The sequence below is a fragment of the Dermacentor variabilis genome, chromosome 1 (genome assembly GCF_050947875.1).
Source record: "Dermacentor variabilis isolate Ectoservices chromosome 1, ASM5094787v1, whole genome shotgun sequence".
In the NCBI taxonomy this organism is placed as follows: Eukaryota; Metazoa; Arthropoda; class Arachnida; order Ixodida; family Ixodidae; genus Dermacentor; species Dermacentor variabilis.
The window spans coordinates 141,495,034-141,511,477 of NC_134568.1; the positions used below are offsets into that span (position 1 = coordinate 141,495,034).

General features: G+C 52.3%; 1 protein-coding gene across 6 annotated transcripts in view; it reads right to left on the reverse strand.

Moving 5' to 3' along the window:
- LOC142585550 (uncharacterized) overlaps positions 1 to 16,444 on the reverse strand; it is a 399,003-nt gene that overhangs the window by 46,664 nt on the left and 335,895 nt on the right. Inside the window, exon 1 of one of the 6 annotated variants that reach the window (XM_075696435.1) lies at positions 4,753 to 5,039. The exons of 4 other annotated variants lie outside the window; for them this stretch is intronic. The gene's annotated coding sequence lies outside the window, so the exon portion shown is untranslated. Of the gene's footprint in view, positions 1 to 4,752; positions 5,040 to 16,444 lie in introns of those variants that run through there. One more of the 6 variants, XM_075696415.1, reaches the window with a different exon arrangement.

Here is a 16,444-nt window from a genome sequence, read left to right on the forward strand (position 1 = left end):
TGGAACTATATAAGGCAATTCGTTTTTGAGTTCGTGGCATAATGTGCAGCATACACCACGACACTTCGAATTATGTCGCCGATATTGATGGACGCACAAATGTTTCCGAATATCACGGACCAGCAAAAGGCGAGCGAAGTTTGAAAATTACCTCACCGACAAAACTGGAAAAATAAAGAAGTAGGAATCTCCGCGGCCCTATACACGCCTTTTTCTTTTTCTTTTTATGAAGAATGGCAGTCGTCAGCCACTATTTAGTGCAGTGCTCGTCCAATACGGAAGAGAGTGGTGAAGAAAGAAAAGCAGCCGCTTGAGAAAAATACAGCCATGGGTCTCCTGTGAGCTGCGTGATATCGCTATAACAGATAAATAAAGAAATGCATCGATCACCACGAACGCTCGAGAGAAAAAGTGAGATCGATAAATCGTTGCTGCCGAAACTAACTACCCAAACGAAAACACGTACCTTACGAATGGAAAGAAGAAGGGTAATAAGGCAGTAAATTATTTCGCCTTTCATTTACCGTTACCCTTCCCCCAAAGCAGGCTAGCAAACTAGAATCTTGTCCGGTTAACCTCCCTGCCTTTCCCATCCTGTTTATCTCGCTCTATCGTCACATCAATAGGCATACGATCGCCTGACGCCAATGTTTTTTTTACTGCCTTAGATCTGCTGAAATCCGCTACTACAGCAACAAACGCCAACTAAGACACGTACAGCGCAACACGAAATCTCCATCAAAACAACAATAGCCACATTAATCTTGCTCCGTTTAGGCAATGTTCCAACAGCCTGTTCACAATCGTCGTGGCTGTCATAGGTGCTTGAATGCAACTCCGCGCCGTAACAAGAAAGGTGCCAAAAAAGAAGAGGGGACAGAGGTGAAATGCACGGCCGAGCTAGTTTACTGTATAACGCACCGTTACTTCCGCGTAATGCGAGGCATCTTAAACGAAGAGGCAGTTGTCGGACACTTGAAACGGTGCCAAGGAGCTGCCAACCGCCTCGCGGAGGGAGAATGCCTCGTAAAGCCCAGGGCTGTAGCACGCGTCGAGACAAGCGGCGTAAGTGTCTAGAGCAGGTGCTCAAGACTCTGCTCCACAGCGCGTCACGCCTTCCCGACGCGTCGTCCAGTTGAGCGTAAATCAAGTGCGAAGCATGCCCGCGCTATTTCCCGCGTTGCGTTGGTCAAAAAACGACCAGGGCGACGGCATACAGCTTGCCCCGGCCGGTAGCTACAGCCACAGTACAAGCTGCTCACTCTCGCGGGGTCTTGCGTAGTGGTACTCGTGCCGCTCTAAACATTCGCGATGCGTCCCGGTATGCACCATCCGCAGCACGTCTACGAGACTTAAAAGCCACGACACACGCCCATGTAAAGCACGGTTCCGGAGCGCCGGTCACGGATGGTCCATAATCGCCTACAGGCATAACGTCCTGCGTTATCGAGCCGGCCACTAAAGGCTTTTTACGAGCGCGCCCTTCTGTAGCATCGCTGGGAGCTGACTCCGCAAAGCGGCAGCAGCAGCGATGGTCGTAAACCGCGCCCGCGTTGAGCCGGACGCGCCCAGTGAACTGTGGAAGCGGTGCATACGAGGCGGCAGGAAGGCCAACGCGAGACAGCCACACGGACCCAACACCGGCCACAAACTATAACGGTCAGTCCCATGACGAGATCGCAGTGATGGAAAACGCCACTATATAAAGCGGAACCGCACACCTAACCTGGCGCCGCGACCCAGGCAAACGAAAAAAAAAAGAAAAGATATCGTCGCAACACGTCGCATCCCCACTGTCAACGCAGAGATCACCAAGCGTGTCTTATTGTGCCGTTTGCTTTCAGCACAGAGCTCCCGGTTGTGCATCACATGCTTGCGTCAGCGTCGCGTTCGAATCGTGACGCCTCCCGCGCGCTAAACCGAGGCTGCAAATCGGTGCTGATTCGTATTCGCGTACGTTTCGCCACATCAGTTGATCGCACGACGCCGGGTGTAGGCTAGTCCTGTCAACGGTATCCTTCCAGGTCAATGCAAATGCGCGCGCGACTGCCGCATACTGCATCCGTAATCGCACGAACGGTATGGCCTTCCCGCAAACATGACAACTGGATATACGGCAAAAGCTGCAAACACGCGAGAGACATTTCACGGGGTTCGTATAGTATAATACATAATGCAGCTTGTAGTGCAGGTCGCTACTCCATACCTGGTGACAACGTGCACAGAACTGCTCTACGCAACGCGCTAAATGTGTTTATCAGCCTCGCCGCACATACAGGACGCTATCTTTTTTTTTTTTTTTTGCCTCCTTATGCGACTACACGACATAGCCTTCCAGAAGCTATTTGATACATAAAAGTACAGAGTTGTTGGAATTCGACAATCAAGATTTGTGTCGCTTACGTCTCGAAGGAATTTTTATTTGTTTTAGAAACGTGCGCATGAAATCATTCCTGAAGACCCGCAACACGGACTCCGGAAATGCGCGATTGGTAATAATATACAACGCCGTTTCCGACAGACATGTCAGAGAAACATTTCAATCGACAACTCGGCGGGCAAAGCGAGATACTCGTTTGTGCGTGCTAGTAACGCCACCTGACAACGGCGCCTTCGCTTTGGAATACGAAGGCACATGACCGCAAGACAATGGTTTGGCTGCTGAAAAATAGAAGGCCAAGGCGCATCTGAAGTAGAGGCATCCTTGAAGAAAACCTTAATAGTTTCGGGCATTCTTTACACTCGTTCGTGTTACACCGTGACAATATGGATACAAGCCCAAACAAACTTCATTGGCAGAACCTGCCTTCGGGTGAGAGAACGCAGACGGAGCTCCATACGACGATGCGCACGAGGGAAATAAGAAAAAAAAACATGCCAACCTGGGGAAAACAACTATCACTCAACGTCAGCGGAGGAAAAAAAGAGGAAAGAAATAACGTCACCAATTCTGCTCCTGTGCGACTAGCGCGGGCGCATATTGATCGTTGCAGAAAGGCGCTGCGAGAGAGAGCAAGCTCAGGGCGCCTGCTACAGACGCGCAGCTTGACAGAAGAGTACTCACAACATTCCACTTCGCGAATATATTAATGACTCAGTCTTAGAGGGAACAGTTCACATTTATTCAAACCAGCGTATATTGAACGTATATCAACTGCACAATAAAAAAAATATGCTTGATGTGGCGCATTAAGGTAGACTTACATTGCTAAAACAAAATTTCGCCGGGGTCTTTGTGTCAAAAGTAAGCTGTAATCAGTCCTGAAAATACCGATTTGGTGTTCATTTTAACAGTGCAACCTACTGTACAAGCCGCGTCATGGCTGTTTAGAGCGCTATATCCTTGTGCTCAAATGAAAAGAAAGCGCAAAGAAAAGGAAACGTTCCAGGTACGGTAGCAGATACGTGTGGCTTTCCTCGAGCTCCAGCACTGTCTCGCGAAATACTAAATCTGGTCTCAAATTTCCGTTTTCGTTCAGCAGAACATTGCCCTATCGCTCTAGACAGAAAAGACAGAGTGTTAAATTTGCGAACTACTTGCAAGCGCACTCTGGTTGAACAAAAGCGCATTAAATTTGTGTTCGAAGCTTGTCCCGCTAAAATCAGTTCTAGGCATAGGTAACAGCTAGAAGGGCATAAAGGACTGCTGCCCGGTTTTCCAAATAACAGCGCAGTCGCGGTGATGCAGTTCGCCTATATAGAGTTGTCAAAGACGTCACGTGAACTAAGTTCCGTCGCTAACTGAATGCGACAAAGTGTCGCCAGACAGAAATACGAGCAACGATGCGACTGGCGCAAATATAAGGATAGTGTTACAAGTTAACATACAAACTAGTTCAATTCCACAATGCACGCAGAGCGCCCACGTCGGCCACGAATCCATCAAGCCGTCTCCAAAGTGCGAGGGTCAACGCTCGCGATATCAACAACTGTTAGCATCCCAACAACTGAAGGAGGCCACTCTTGATAACGCGGACCCAGAAAGTAAAGCAGACTTGGTGTACAAGCCGCCGATATCTGAATGTCAGGTGCTTTGCTGCAAGTCCCTTATCACTATGTGTAGCGAGTAGTGTTCAACAGCAAACGTATTCCAATAGGGGTACGAAACAGGTGTGCTTTCTTGAAAACGCACCTATTACGTACAGCGCACGCAGAAGCAAACGTGCCTTTTAAATCAGACTGACAAAAATAATGAAATGACACGCGCGCACACGAAAAAGAAAAAAAAAATGGGGTGAGGAGGGGAGGGGGAGGATGCTCACTGTGCTAGCTTGTCCATCGGCATATGTAGAGACAACGAAACAAACATGCAACCTGTCTTCAGTCGCGATCTTTTTCGGCACGTCGGCATGTATTTCGGCCGTGTCACTGCGAAATACATACGGCAGGAGAAGACATCAGTCACAGCGCAATGCAATCAAACCACGGTAACGGTAGGCAATCATTACAAAGAGTCCCACGCAATTAGCCAAACGTTCGTTGCATCGTTATCCTATATAAAAAAATTTCAAATCATACCACGCACTACACTGTCCACATTCAAAGGTTCAGGGGTGCGCAGAAAAGAACATCTGGTCCGGCATCACCCGGACCAACGCGGCCATGCGCATCTTCGGCCACATCTGACGAGAACTTGCACGCACGCACGCACAAGGCGAGAAGAAACGCATGTGCCGCAAGGAAAGACAATAACTAGCCCTGCTGCGCAAAGACTAGAAAAAAACAAGAAAAAACAAGAAAAAAAAACAATACCGCTGACTGACTCACAGTGGCTCCCCGTGTCGCACACGTAGCGCCTGAGTCGCTTCTCAAGGCGCAGCAGCCTACGTCCACAGAAGTCTAATCCAGATGGAGTGCGGACGGCCGTGCCACACCACTTTCGTCGTCATCTGCAGCAGGTTCACGCGGTGCAGCCGTGCCGGCGACTAACAAAGCGGAGGAGATCGGTGCCCCGAAGCCGCCGCGACGACGACGACGACGACGAACCGCCGAGGAGAACGTTGGTCGGCCCGACAGCATGGGCGACGACGACTGGAAGCGGCAGCGAATGTGAGTCAGCGCGCGCGCGCGCACACGCACAGCGGCAACTCTCCCTCTCGCGTCGACGCCGTCGTCCCTGCAACGGAGAGAGCGCGTGCCGGCCAGCTGTGATGGGAGGGAGAGTGGCCCGCCCGGCATCACCGCCAGGTAGCGCAGCGTGCGCTACTATACGCACGACGTCGTCGCGCTCGGCGGGCGCGCCGGCCCCAGCGGCCCCCTTTCGATCGAGCCGGTTGTAGCAATCGCTTCACCTCTGGATTATCGGCGCCAACGACCGACCTCCGACGGACGCAAGCAAACCCGGCCCTCACTAGCCCGGCCACTAGTACGAGAAGAAGGATCGATTTCGGTTTCGAAATGGAGCGCCGGCCGTCACGGCTTGCGATCTGGCGCGCGAGAAAAACAAGCGCCGGTGATGAGGCATCGAGCGCGTCTTCCAAGCTACGAGAGGCCTACTGTTCAAATGCCCGTATGCGGCATCTCAATGGCGCCTTGTCTGCGTAACGCCCGCGTGAACTATGGCTCATAAAATATCAGCTGTATTTACAGTAAGCTTTCATCGATAGAATATTCCCGTTATCTCTAGAAGAGTGTGTTTCCACGCTCTCACAAATCGTCGTTCACAATGCACGCTTCACTAATGCTTATCCCTCCTAATCAGCACTCCGTCACTATTTCTTTTGCAACTCTACGTATGCCCATAAGCATGTTCTGTGCGAGATCGTTGTGAATGACGCGCGTGCCAACAGGAGAGGCAGGAAATGCAACTAGAGATATGAGAGAGAAGGCAACGATGTTAAGCAGGAACGCTTCACCACAGCTTCGTGCACAGAGAAACACGCGCGGCTACTCAGGGAATCCAGCGGGGAGGCCTTCGCCAGCGAGTATCGCTTCAAGAAAGGACATTTTTCAGGCGGGAAGTCGTACGTTTGTAATACTTGCATTCGTCTGAACCATTGCTTCGCTACTCCAAATAACTTCGTCCTACACCCGTCAAATTTGCCCAGGCTGAACCATTCACGCTCTAGAGCAGCAACCAAGAACTCGCCCGTAGTAACATAGCCAACTCTACACCGCAACTCTTCTGTGGAAAATGAGCTGGCCTTACTTCAAAACTATACAGCATGAACGTTTTAACTAAAATTAGATTCTGCGGTTTTACGGTGCAAAACCACGATATTATTATGAGGCACGCCGAAGTGGGAGACTTGGGATTGATTTTGAACTAAGTCAACTAAATTTAAATACACGAGCGCATCTTTTTTTTTTTTCGCCCCCCTCCCACGCGATAAGTTCGGCCGCGCCGACCATGATCGAATCCGCAACCCTGAGCTCTTCAGCGCAACGTCGTTGCCACTAAGCTACCGCGGCGGCTTCCAAGTAAGTCATATTCTAATATCAGAAGCACGGCGTAAAATGATAGTGAGAAACAAAATGATTGCTCCGTGACTCTCCGCATCAGCGGATCCAACGAACTTCACCACAACGAACAGTGACGACAACTAACTGTACCCTAGATAACTAGCACGAGGCAACAAAGGCAAAATGGACAGGATAAAACATGGCAGGCGATGGCAGATTGCAAGGAGTCGCGGGTGCGGACGGTATAGCTGAACATGCAGACTGCGCAATGCAACGTTAGGCGCGATTATCGCTGCAAGCACTGCTGCGCAAGTGCAGATCAGGCGACCTGGGAGAAGCACGATTCCTCGGTCGAGAAACGTGCTGCTTGCTGCTGCCGCAGCGTGAGCGTCCAGAGGTGGCGGCGGCAGTGACGGCAGCAGCAGCAGCACAAGTGCGCGCAGGTGCGACCTCGAAATGGACGAAACTCGTTCGCCGGACGGCGCGCACGAGTGCTCCCCGAAGGGGCACAGAGGAGGCCGCAGACCGGACGTCCAGCGTCATGCAGGCCTCCCCCGCAGCGCGCACGGACGGGATGAGACATGCGAGAGGAGCGGCGCGGTAGAAGAGGCGCGGACAATTAGGGTAACCCGCTGATCGATGGCGGCCATTGCGGGAACGCACGCGCGCCAGAAAGAACAAAACGAAAGAAGGCCAACGCGTGTGGAGAGAGGCGATCACAAATGCCAGGCGGCGCCGGCGCGTGGCCCCGGTCGAACGTCCGAACCTCTTTGCACAGCCGTCGCTCGCAGTTCGGGCGTTGCGAGTTAGAAGACCGAAGCAAAAGAAAATACGGGAAGCTGCACGGGACGTGTTTGCGCCCTGGCACGCACACGGCGACGGCTCCGGAAATTGACAGAAGCCTGCGGGTCGCGAATTCAGCGCGTCCGGTCGGCCGGCACAGCAGCGACTGCCCGCCAGAAAAGCTCGCTCGTCTCGAACGGCGGCGATCATTCTCTTTTGGTTGCGGTTGACGGCCAATTGTCTGCTCACTCAATCTCCATATACCGAAGCGCGCCTCTGTAGCCTTTGGGGGGAGGGGGGGAGGGGCACCGCCATTTTGGCAGAAGATATATTCTAGCATCGTCGTCCGACCGCCAATTGCGCCGCCTCTTCTCCGTCCACATGCCCACAATGACGTGTTAGGCGCGCGCACACATAACACGGTGGGCGCCCAGTTCTCTTTGACTTTGTACACAATCCAAAAAGTTCAGGCCTGCGCAGGTGATTGAAGCTTCGGCCGGGTCACGTGCCGGCTAAGGTGTACAGCTAGACTCATCCTCTTAAGCTGTACACGGAGCGTCGCGGCAGCGCACGTAGCGATAGTTCCGGCCAAAGCACAGTGGCTTCGAAAATTTTCGGCCAAAGACAGTCTACGTCGGCAAGTGTCGTTGCGGCGCGATTCAGTGACCGTCCACGCGAGAGATCTAGGGCCTCATTCGGCGACGTTCTGCGCCCCTTGGGCTGGATTTGACCGGGTTTTCGGCCCACTTCTTAGGGCCGGGCACGCTTCCTGCGGAGCATACATGGCCCTGTGTGGTCAGTCCCCCGAAACGGGGCCCGCGTCGTCCGCCGATAGTGGAGATGGATGAGCAGTCGCATCCGCAGTGGGCGCCCGAACCCGTTTTTCGGGGACGTCACCGCCGCCAGCTGTGGCCGCGCACTTACATAAATCTCTTTCCCGCAGCGGCGCTTCCTCCGGCGGTGGACGGAGAGCGGCCCGTGCTCTCATCGAGCGAAGTTGCCGCGCGGCGGCCGGCAATCGGAGAGCGCGTCTTCTTTCGTCGTTACCAAAACTACTGCCACGAGTGGCTGCCACGCCAGCAGTCATCGCTGCGGGGCAGGCCGCGGCAAAATCACTTCGAGGCGGCGCTGTCACTGCAGGCAGCAAAATAATGCGCAGCCAGCCCCTTCTCCCTCCATCTTCACTGCCGCAGAGACAGCATCACGTTGACTGTTTCTGTTATCTTGAACAGTTAGCCATCGTTATTAACAGGTATAATAAGGTGGCTTCAAGAAAGCGTTCGCTATTCACGAAATATCCAGAAACAGCACACTGGAGACGTTAAGAATAAAAAAGAAAGAAAAAAAAAGACCGCCGAAGAGTGGATAGCTAGGCCGATTTGTATGCTATATTATGCAGCCCAAGAAGTAGAAGCACACGAATAACACTAAACGGGAGAGCGTTCGCCTTACGCGCACACGTTTCCTTTAGCACCCAATATGGAAAAGGCCGCGACGTCCGCCTCAAGTTGCGCGTTTGCGGGGTCCCGCGAGCGGAGGCACTGCTACGTCAGGGCACGAGCTGGCCTAACATTAACAGCTCTAGCCAAACGGCGAAAAAAGGAAGAGCGAGAAAGAATAATAATAAGAGCAAGTCGAAGGCAGAGGAAGTGGCACGAGCCAAATTAAGGTAAGCCACGCACAGCGCAAGAAGACTGTCGCAAAACCCGGAAGGCCGAAAGAGGTGATTCGCGAGATGTGCGACGGTGGGTTGGCAGAAGGAAGATCCTTCGGGAAACGCAAAATACGACGCCGATACGCAATGCAAAAGCACGCGGTCTACAAAGCCAAAATTAAGGCCGAGGATACAGCCGGCGGCCTAGGAACAACCAAGCGTGATCTAGAATGCTAGAATACAGTGGATCAAGAGTACCCGTACGCTCACTACAGACGACCAAGTGCGACAGATCACGATACATATACGAAAGTCTGCAGAAGCCAACCCCACCGTCGAGCGGAGAGAGCGTCCGTGCGCCAGTTCGCAAGCGCGAGCGCAGATTGCCGTATCAGGTTTCCTCCAAACTGTCCCATAGCTTTCGAACGCCACACATCACTTTTCTTTCCTCCTTTGAGGAAGTATCAGAGCTATTCACGCGTCAAATGCGCACCTATATCTCAATCGAGAGCGGGAAATTACGGAGTGCAAGTCTTGCGAGAAACCTCGACAGCAAAAGAGAGAAGGAGGAGCAAGAGCAGCGACAAGTGGGGCGACGAAGTAGGGCGATTGTTCGAGAAAAGGCGCTTCGCTCAGTTGCACTGGACAAACAAACCGTGCATTCAGCTGAACCGGCCGCTTCCACGAGAACGCGTGCATGCGGGTGAGAGCGCGCACGCGCGCACGACGTGAGCCGAATCCATGCACGGAAGGCGGCTACACGAACGGCAAAAAGACATCATGGTGAGAGGATCGACGTACATTGTAGAAGCGCCCGATCAATCATAAGCATTTGTAAATTTCTCTGGAAGTGCCAGGTGTCTACAACTCGGCTCAGCCTCTGGCTCGGAACTCTGGCTCACCTCAGCCAGAGTTCCGACAACCAGCTAGCGCAGAGTGTTGTAACGGTGGGGTTTTGCAAAAAGATGTCTGTAGTCTGCAGGGACTACACGACCGGCCCATTAGAAAGAACGGTCGACCCTGTTTAGCACCACGCTGTTACTTAAGCCCAGACAGTAACCAGGCCGGCAAGCTTGACAGCGTAAACCATGTGGCCGCACGACGGGAAAACGGCACAGCATAGGTAGTTTTTCCAAGGCTCAAACGAAAAAACACAGCGAAGCCCCTCTCCTCTGTAGGCTGGATATACTTGACGCGGGCAGTAACGCTTCGCGAACAACCTGCGCTGCTCTTCAGGGCCGCCGTATGAAGGGACCGAAACAGTGCGCGCTACACTTCACACTCCAGTTCCTGTGGACACAAAAAATATTCAATACCTTGAACAAACTCAATCCCATAACAATCCCATCGATGGCTAAACGAAGGACATTTACCATTCAGCCGCCTGCGATGAAAGCTATACTTGCCCATCTGCCGCAAGGAACTGTGGCAGAAAGCCAATGCATCGTCACTCCCGTTGGGGCTGGCGAAAATACCGCACAGCGCGGGGGCGGAGGAGAGCCGGAAAAGTATTTTTCGCGGCACGGCCGGTCCGCTTTTGCGAACGCCCAGCGCCGACAGGTATACTACTGCGCACGGGCAGGTATACAACACACAAAAGAACGTTCTCCAGCAGCAACGCTTCCTAGGAGAGCAACCGCGCCCACGCCGCTCGGCGGACGCACGGCAGCAAGTCCCGAGAAGGCGCGCGCGGGGTCAGGTCGGCTCGGGAGGCGCAGAGGTCGTTGTCAGCGGCGGTGCACCGACCTACATTTCGTTCCGCCGAAGACGAAAGACGGCTGCCGCAGCGTCGGGTGCTTCTTGCCACTCGCCGCCCCGGACCGTGCGCCCGCCGTGGCTACCGAGCACGCGCTCGCTGCCGTGACAAGTCAGCCGCGACCGAACGCGCGCTGGCGAGCATCTTCGCCGCGGCAGCGGGACACAGCGGCGGCTAACCCGATGATCGATGGCGCAGAGCGCGCGTCTGCGTGCGTGCAGAGAGAGACGGCCGCGGGGAAAACGCGTGCAGACGTGGAAAACGGCGAACGACTTTCGCGCACGAATACGCTTGTCATCGAGGAAAAGGACGCATGCTCGCACTTTGCTTCCAGGAGAGCCAGCACACGCCGCACGGCCGCGCAGTACTGTGTCAGCACAGAGCACAGGCGCTCCGCATAAACTATATCGCAAGGCAACTGTCTACCCACACCGCTCCCTATGTTTATGCCGTTTGCCTCCAAGAAACACCCTCGAAAGACGATCCGACGATCTCGCGCGGTCGGTCGGCAGCACGGTGGCCGGAGCAAGGTTCGCATCTGCCGAGGAGCCATGCCGGAGAAAGAGGAGACGCAGTCAGCTCCGAGGCACGGACGGTCTCATGCAGCGAGCAGGCCGGAGAAGAACGATACAAGTGAAACTCCAGCGTGTAACGATTCAAGTAACACAAACTTGCTCTCCTTTTAAACGAGTCGAGTCTCGTTTTCTCAGGCAACTGTGTGAAACGATGCGAAGGGCGATCGACCGTGGCGTATATACCATACCAATGGTTTTCTTTTGAGCGTTGCGCAGGCCTGATTTGTTGTGACAATAACCGATGACTTTATGCGGACAAAGGTGGGGTGAGTGGGACATGAACATACTCCTCGCACAAAGTAAGCTACTATACGATTTGTTTTACCATTCCTGGTTTAATCGTAAACGATCACAATAATAAAGTAATGTAGAACAGTAAAAACGCTATGCACTTGTTCGCGCCATTCCTCCTACGGGCTCAAGTGAATGGGGCATTGAATGCAACGGACTCATGCGTGATTTTCGGGTTGCAGCAGATACATCGAGATCACGGTAAACGGGATCGAGTGAGCACGACTTCGTGTAACGGGCGACGAAACAATTACTGAAGACAGAAATGCCATTCCGTCATAAGCCAACCGCAAAACTGCCGACGTACGGAAAACATCGTTAGGCTCCGAGCGACCAGCACGGCATATCGGAAAAGCCAGACGCGTTATATTGCCGCAGCACCTGCTCGAAAGCTCGGCGGCCATTCATAGATGTGATTTTCTTTTCTTCTTTTTTTTTCGCCAAGCTGAGCACAAAGCCTGTTGCAAGCTGCGAGGTGTATATAGCACCTGACACGGGCTGTGTATACCGACGCGATGCGCACGAAATAGCGGCTGTTGCGAACGCGGATGCAGTTGCACGCTTAGATGCGACCTACTAACAGGCATAACTAACTGTATAAAGGCTTCGTGCCTCATTAGCCAGGTCGCATTTCGGTATGCAAATGAATTTGGAATAGGAATATTCAAATGGCGTCTTGCTTCAAAATGAAATGCACCCCTTAGCAACACCCTGAGAGTCATGGAGAGTGAATTGACGAAGACGGAACACCTCTCTAATTAAAACACCTACGTGTATACGACACACGGGCTGCTGTAACGGAACGGACGACGCACGCGCCCCATTCAATGCCCGTGAACGGGGTGCCCTGTTGTGCAACACGGAATAACAGGGTGGAGCGCAATTGAGATTACTGCTCGTACAGAGCGTACCTGGTCGTTGCCAAGCTAGTATACACACTGCTATTTATAAGAAGCTGTATCTAGCACTGACACCGCCCCTCCTCCCCATAAAACAAAAGTACCGGCAAACCTCAGGGAGTCCTATAAACAATTTAATGCATTAGCTTTTCTACAGCCAGTTTCCGTTTAGTTTCCCTGGAGGTCGCTGTGCCGCGACGTGATGACGCAGAATGTGGTCACGTGGAACGTTTTGACACTCGCTCCGGCTCGTTCGGCTGCCAATGTAAAATTTATATTTAAGAATTGTTTATAAAAAAAAAGTGGCTCTAATACACGCTGTGAAGGTGGTTGGCCAGGGAAGCTGAACCGAATGCCGGAAGCCCCGGCTCACAGTCAACCCGCTAACGCGCTCTGCGTTAACCGCGGCTCCCTCACCCCCCGACGGCTATATAACTCTCCGCCGCCGTTTTCTTATCGAGTAGCGCGTCTCTGCTGGCAACCATGCACGGTCCTTACATGTAGCCGCCCCTACAAACAACGCTCAAACTCCACTGTTAACTGAAAGGCAGGGCGGGCTGAGAGGCCGGGCGTGCTCACAATACTATTTGGCATCGCTTAAAGAAGAAAGGTCACTCAACTGGCGCTGTGATAACATATCCGTAAACATAAGATGCGTGATTTTGCACGAAGTACAATAACCATAAATACCTAACATGTACAAACATCGATTTTGTAAACGATTTCTCTAATGATACAGTGAAATTACCATATGCATCACAGTTACGTGAAATAAGTTTACTTACACCAACTCATCTGTCCGTTCGGCACTATCAAGTTACTTTCCCTGCCGAATTCCTCTTCGTGCCCATTTCTAACTGCTTAGCAGTACAAAAACAACAAGAAGCTGGTGCATGCACAGTCGCATAAGCGAGCTTATCTGGTGAACTTGTATATATTCCAGAATGCGAATATGACGAAGCACCAAACGGCACAATGGGCAAGAGAAACGAACGCAGACAATACATTTTTCTCCCGCAGGCCCGCTCCTCTTCCGCGGCGCAAACGCAGCCAGCGTCTAGGCGCACGCAGTGTACACTGTACCACAGCGGGCAAGGGGAAGCCCACTGCGGAGCAGATGGACCGTAATCGTCGGCCCATATAATCACGCGTATCAAGCGCCCGCCCGCCCCATCCTGCTGCGGTCGGGCCCGCCGTTGTGTTGCACCAGTGAGTGCGCGCCACGAGGTCTGACAGCGTGGGCGCCTTTCTCCGCTCCCGAAATAGGGGCTACTCGGCGCCAAATAACCGCGCCGGGCCAGCCGCCCGGACCCCCACCCTCGATGCCAGGCGCCTGTGGGGCGGCGTCTCATCGAATTGGCATAACGGGTCGCCGCCGCAAAGAAGGAAGCCGCTCATTGCCCGGCCCATCCAAGCCCCGCCACCACTGGCGCGCGTAACGGTCGGGGCCGCCGGTGCCGAGCTGTCCGCGCGTATAACCCCAATCAAAAGCTGGGCAAACCACAGACGAGGAGACGGTCGCTGTGGCAGCCACCGAGCGATGAGGGGGGAGGACAGCAGTGTATACAGTCCACGCGCGGCATGCCTCGCTGGCTGTACACAGCTGCACGGGTTTTGCTCCTCGGAAGCGTGAGTGGACACAGTTGAGAGAGCTGCGATAGAGAGAGTTCCCGGTATCTCTCTAGAGAAAGTAAGAAAACGAAAGAAAGCAAGACGCCCATGAAGGATGGAACAAAGGTTCTGTGAACGATGAAAGGAAATTACGCTGATAACATAGGAACTAAAAACCATGAGGGAGAGCTGCCAGCAGCCATGGAGTACTGAGAAAGAGAGAGAGAGTATATACGGCGAGGAACACAAAAGGGCCGATAAAGGAATATCACCAAAACATTGATGGCTGTTTCTACTTGAGCAAGTGCAAACAATAACAACCATACGTGAGCAAGCATGACGCGCTCTGTCGTGCGATGGGTGAAGCGAACAAACGAAATGGAACCTGTAAAGGCAGTTGCAGCACACGCAGCGACTCTGTTAACGGCCTACACTCATACGACGCTGTCAAATTTATGTCAGGATAAATTAAACATCGTGTTCCAATAACATGACCGAACGAAGCCCCACTGATACCAAGTCCGGCGCAAAGCGTTAGCATACCTATATGACCCCACCTACGAAGCAACAAAATAACGCTGTACCAGCCAATATACTTTTCAAAGCTGTCATTCGGTTTCCATGTCGCTAGTGAGACTAATGCTACGGGGCGACGGCCCGAATACAACACTTTCTGAGGTCTAAGGGCACACGTGACATACAGAGAATCTCAATGAGCTGACGAAACGCGGCGCGCTCGCTTAACGGGGAACTCCTGCCGTGAAACTTGGCCAAAAATAGGCGGCCTCGGCAACTCGGGAGGAAAGCCGTTCGAGAACGGGCATCGCCTATATGCACACTGACAGACGAATTTCGGGCAGTGAATCTCGCCGCCAGCGCGAGCCGTCGAGCGCACGCGGCAACCACTGCGCGACCCAGCGCGCGCGTAATTGCGCGCCGGTCGGCCGTCGCGTCCGGAACCGCGCACACCCGGCTCTGCGCGGCGCTGGCAGCGGAGCCCGGGCGAGGTCGTCGACCCGAGCGGCGTGGGGCTCGCTTCCTGCCAGGCTTGAAATAAGGCGCGCACGCGGGCCAGCCGACGGGCCACACCGCGGGGTTCGCGCCAGCGTGGTCGCGCGCCTTTTGGGCCGTTGCTGTGAAAATGAGCAGCCCGCTCAGAGAGGTCTTTCCGTGGACGCGCCAGAGGACGTGCCACGATCGCTTCTGGACTATCGAAGCTGTACTAATGAGAAAAATCAATTCACAATTTTACATAGCCAAAATTTGAGGCGCATGAATAATCTTGACTGGGAAATTGTAGCCATAAAAGCAGGCAGCCTAACCGAGTAGGTTGAACCCATTCTTACTTCACGGCGGCGAAGTAAGGACGGTCGCGTTGGCCTATGCTGATTAGCATCGTTCTCTTTCCGCCGCTTCCTCTTTCTTTCTATATACTGTCTGTCTGTCTGTGCGTGCTTGCGTGCGTGCGTGGACAAATTATGAAATCAAGATATCGGTACCAGTATAATGTATGGTCATGGGCGGAACCCGGCTTTTCAGATCAAAGAGGCAGTAGTTAACGAACATCCAGCCTCACAATAAAAGAGAAACGCTGTGCAAAAAAGTTATAAAGAAGCTATCCCTGGAGGCCGGAGGTTGAGTCACACGAAATTTGATGTCATCAATAGGTGCTCATGAGCAAACTTAGATGTCATCTTAGCATTGCCTGGGCTAAATACAAGTGGTTCCATACTATATTATACTATATGGTTCCAAAAATAAGTTGCCTATAGCTAACTTCTTTCTGCAAGAGAAAAGCAACATGAAAAGCTCCCAATACAGCTTTCTGTTGCTCAATACGTGCTACACAAAAGTGTTTTCCCGAGCGTGAAAGAAGCTTGCGATTGCACGCAGAGTGCCTCGAGCGGCCAGTCGCGCGGCAATTTTGCATGTATTCGCGGGATTCTTTCACACTCGGAAAAATACACTTGTGTAGCATGTAATGAGCAACAGAAAGCTGTATCGCGTATTTTTCATGTTGCCCTACAATTTTCTCATTGACACTTTTCACCTAACTACAATATTTCAGAAGTTAATTAATTACTCCGGACTAATTATGTAGTTAGGTAGAATTTCAAATATAATATTAGTATCTCCTAGCGACGGCAAACAACATTCCTTGGTTCTGTCCAGCTACGTAGCATTCGCATATTTTTTAAACTCTGGCTGAAGGTAGCTGGGACACCATATATACAGGGTGTTTCAGCGAAAACTTTCAAAAATCTTTAAAGGTTAGCGGTGGCAGATATCACAATTCTAGTTGGTGAGCTGGTCTACTTGACGCGGCGAACACTACTTGCACAAAAAATGTTTGATGCAAAACCGACTAATTAATAAAAAAACCGCTAATTACATTTCTACCTAATTACCTTACGGCCTATGTATGACTATATATATATATATATATATATATATATATATATATATATATATA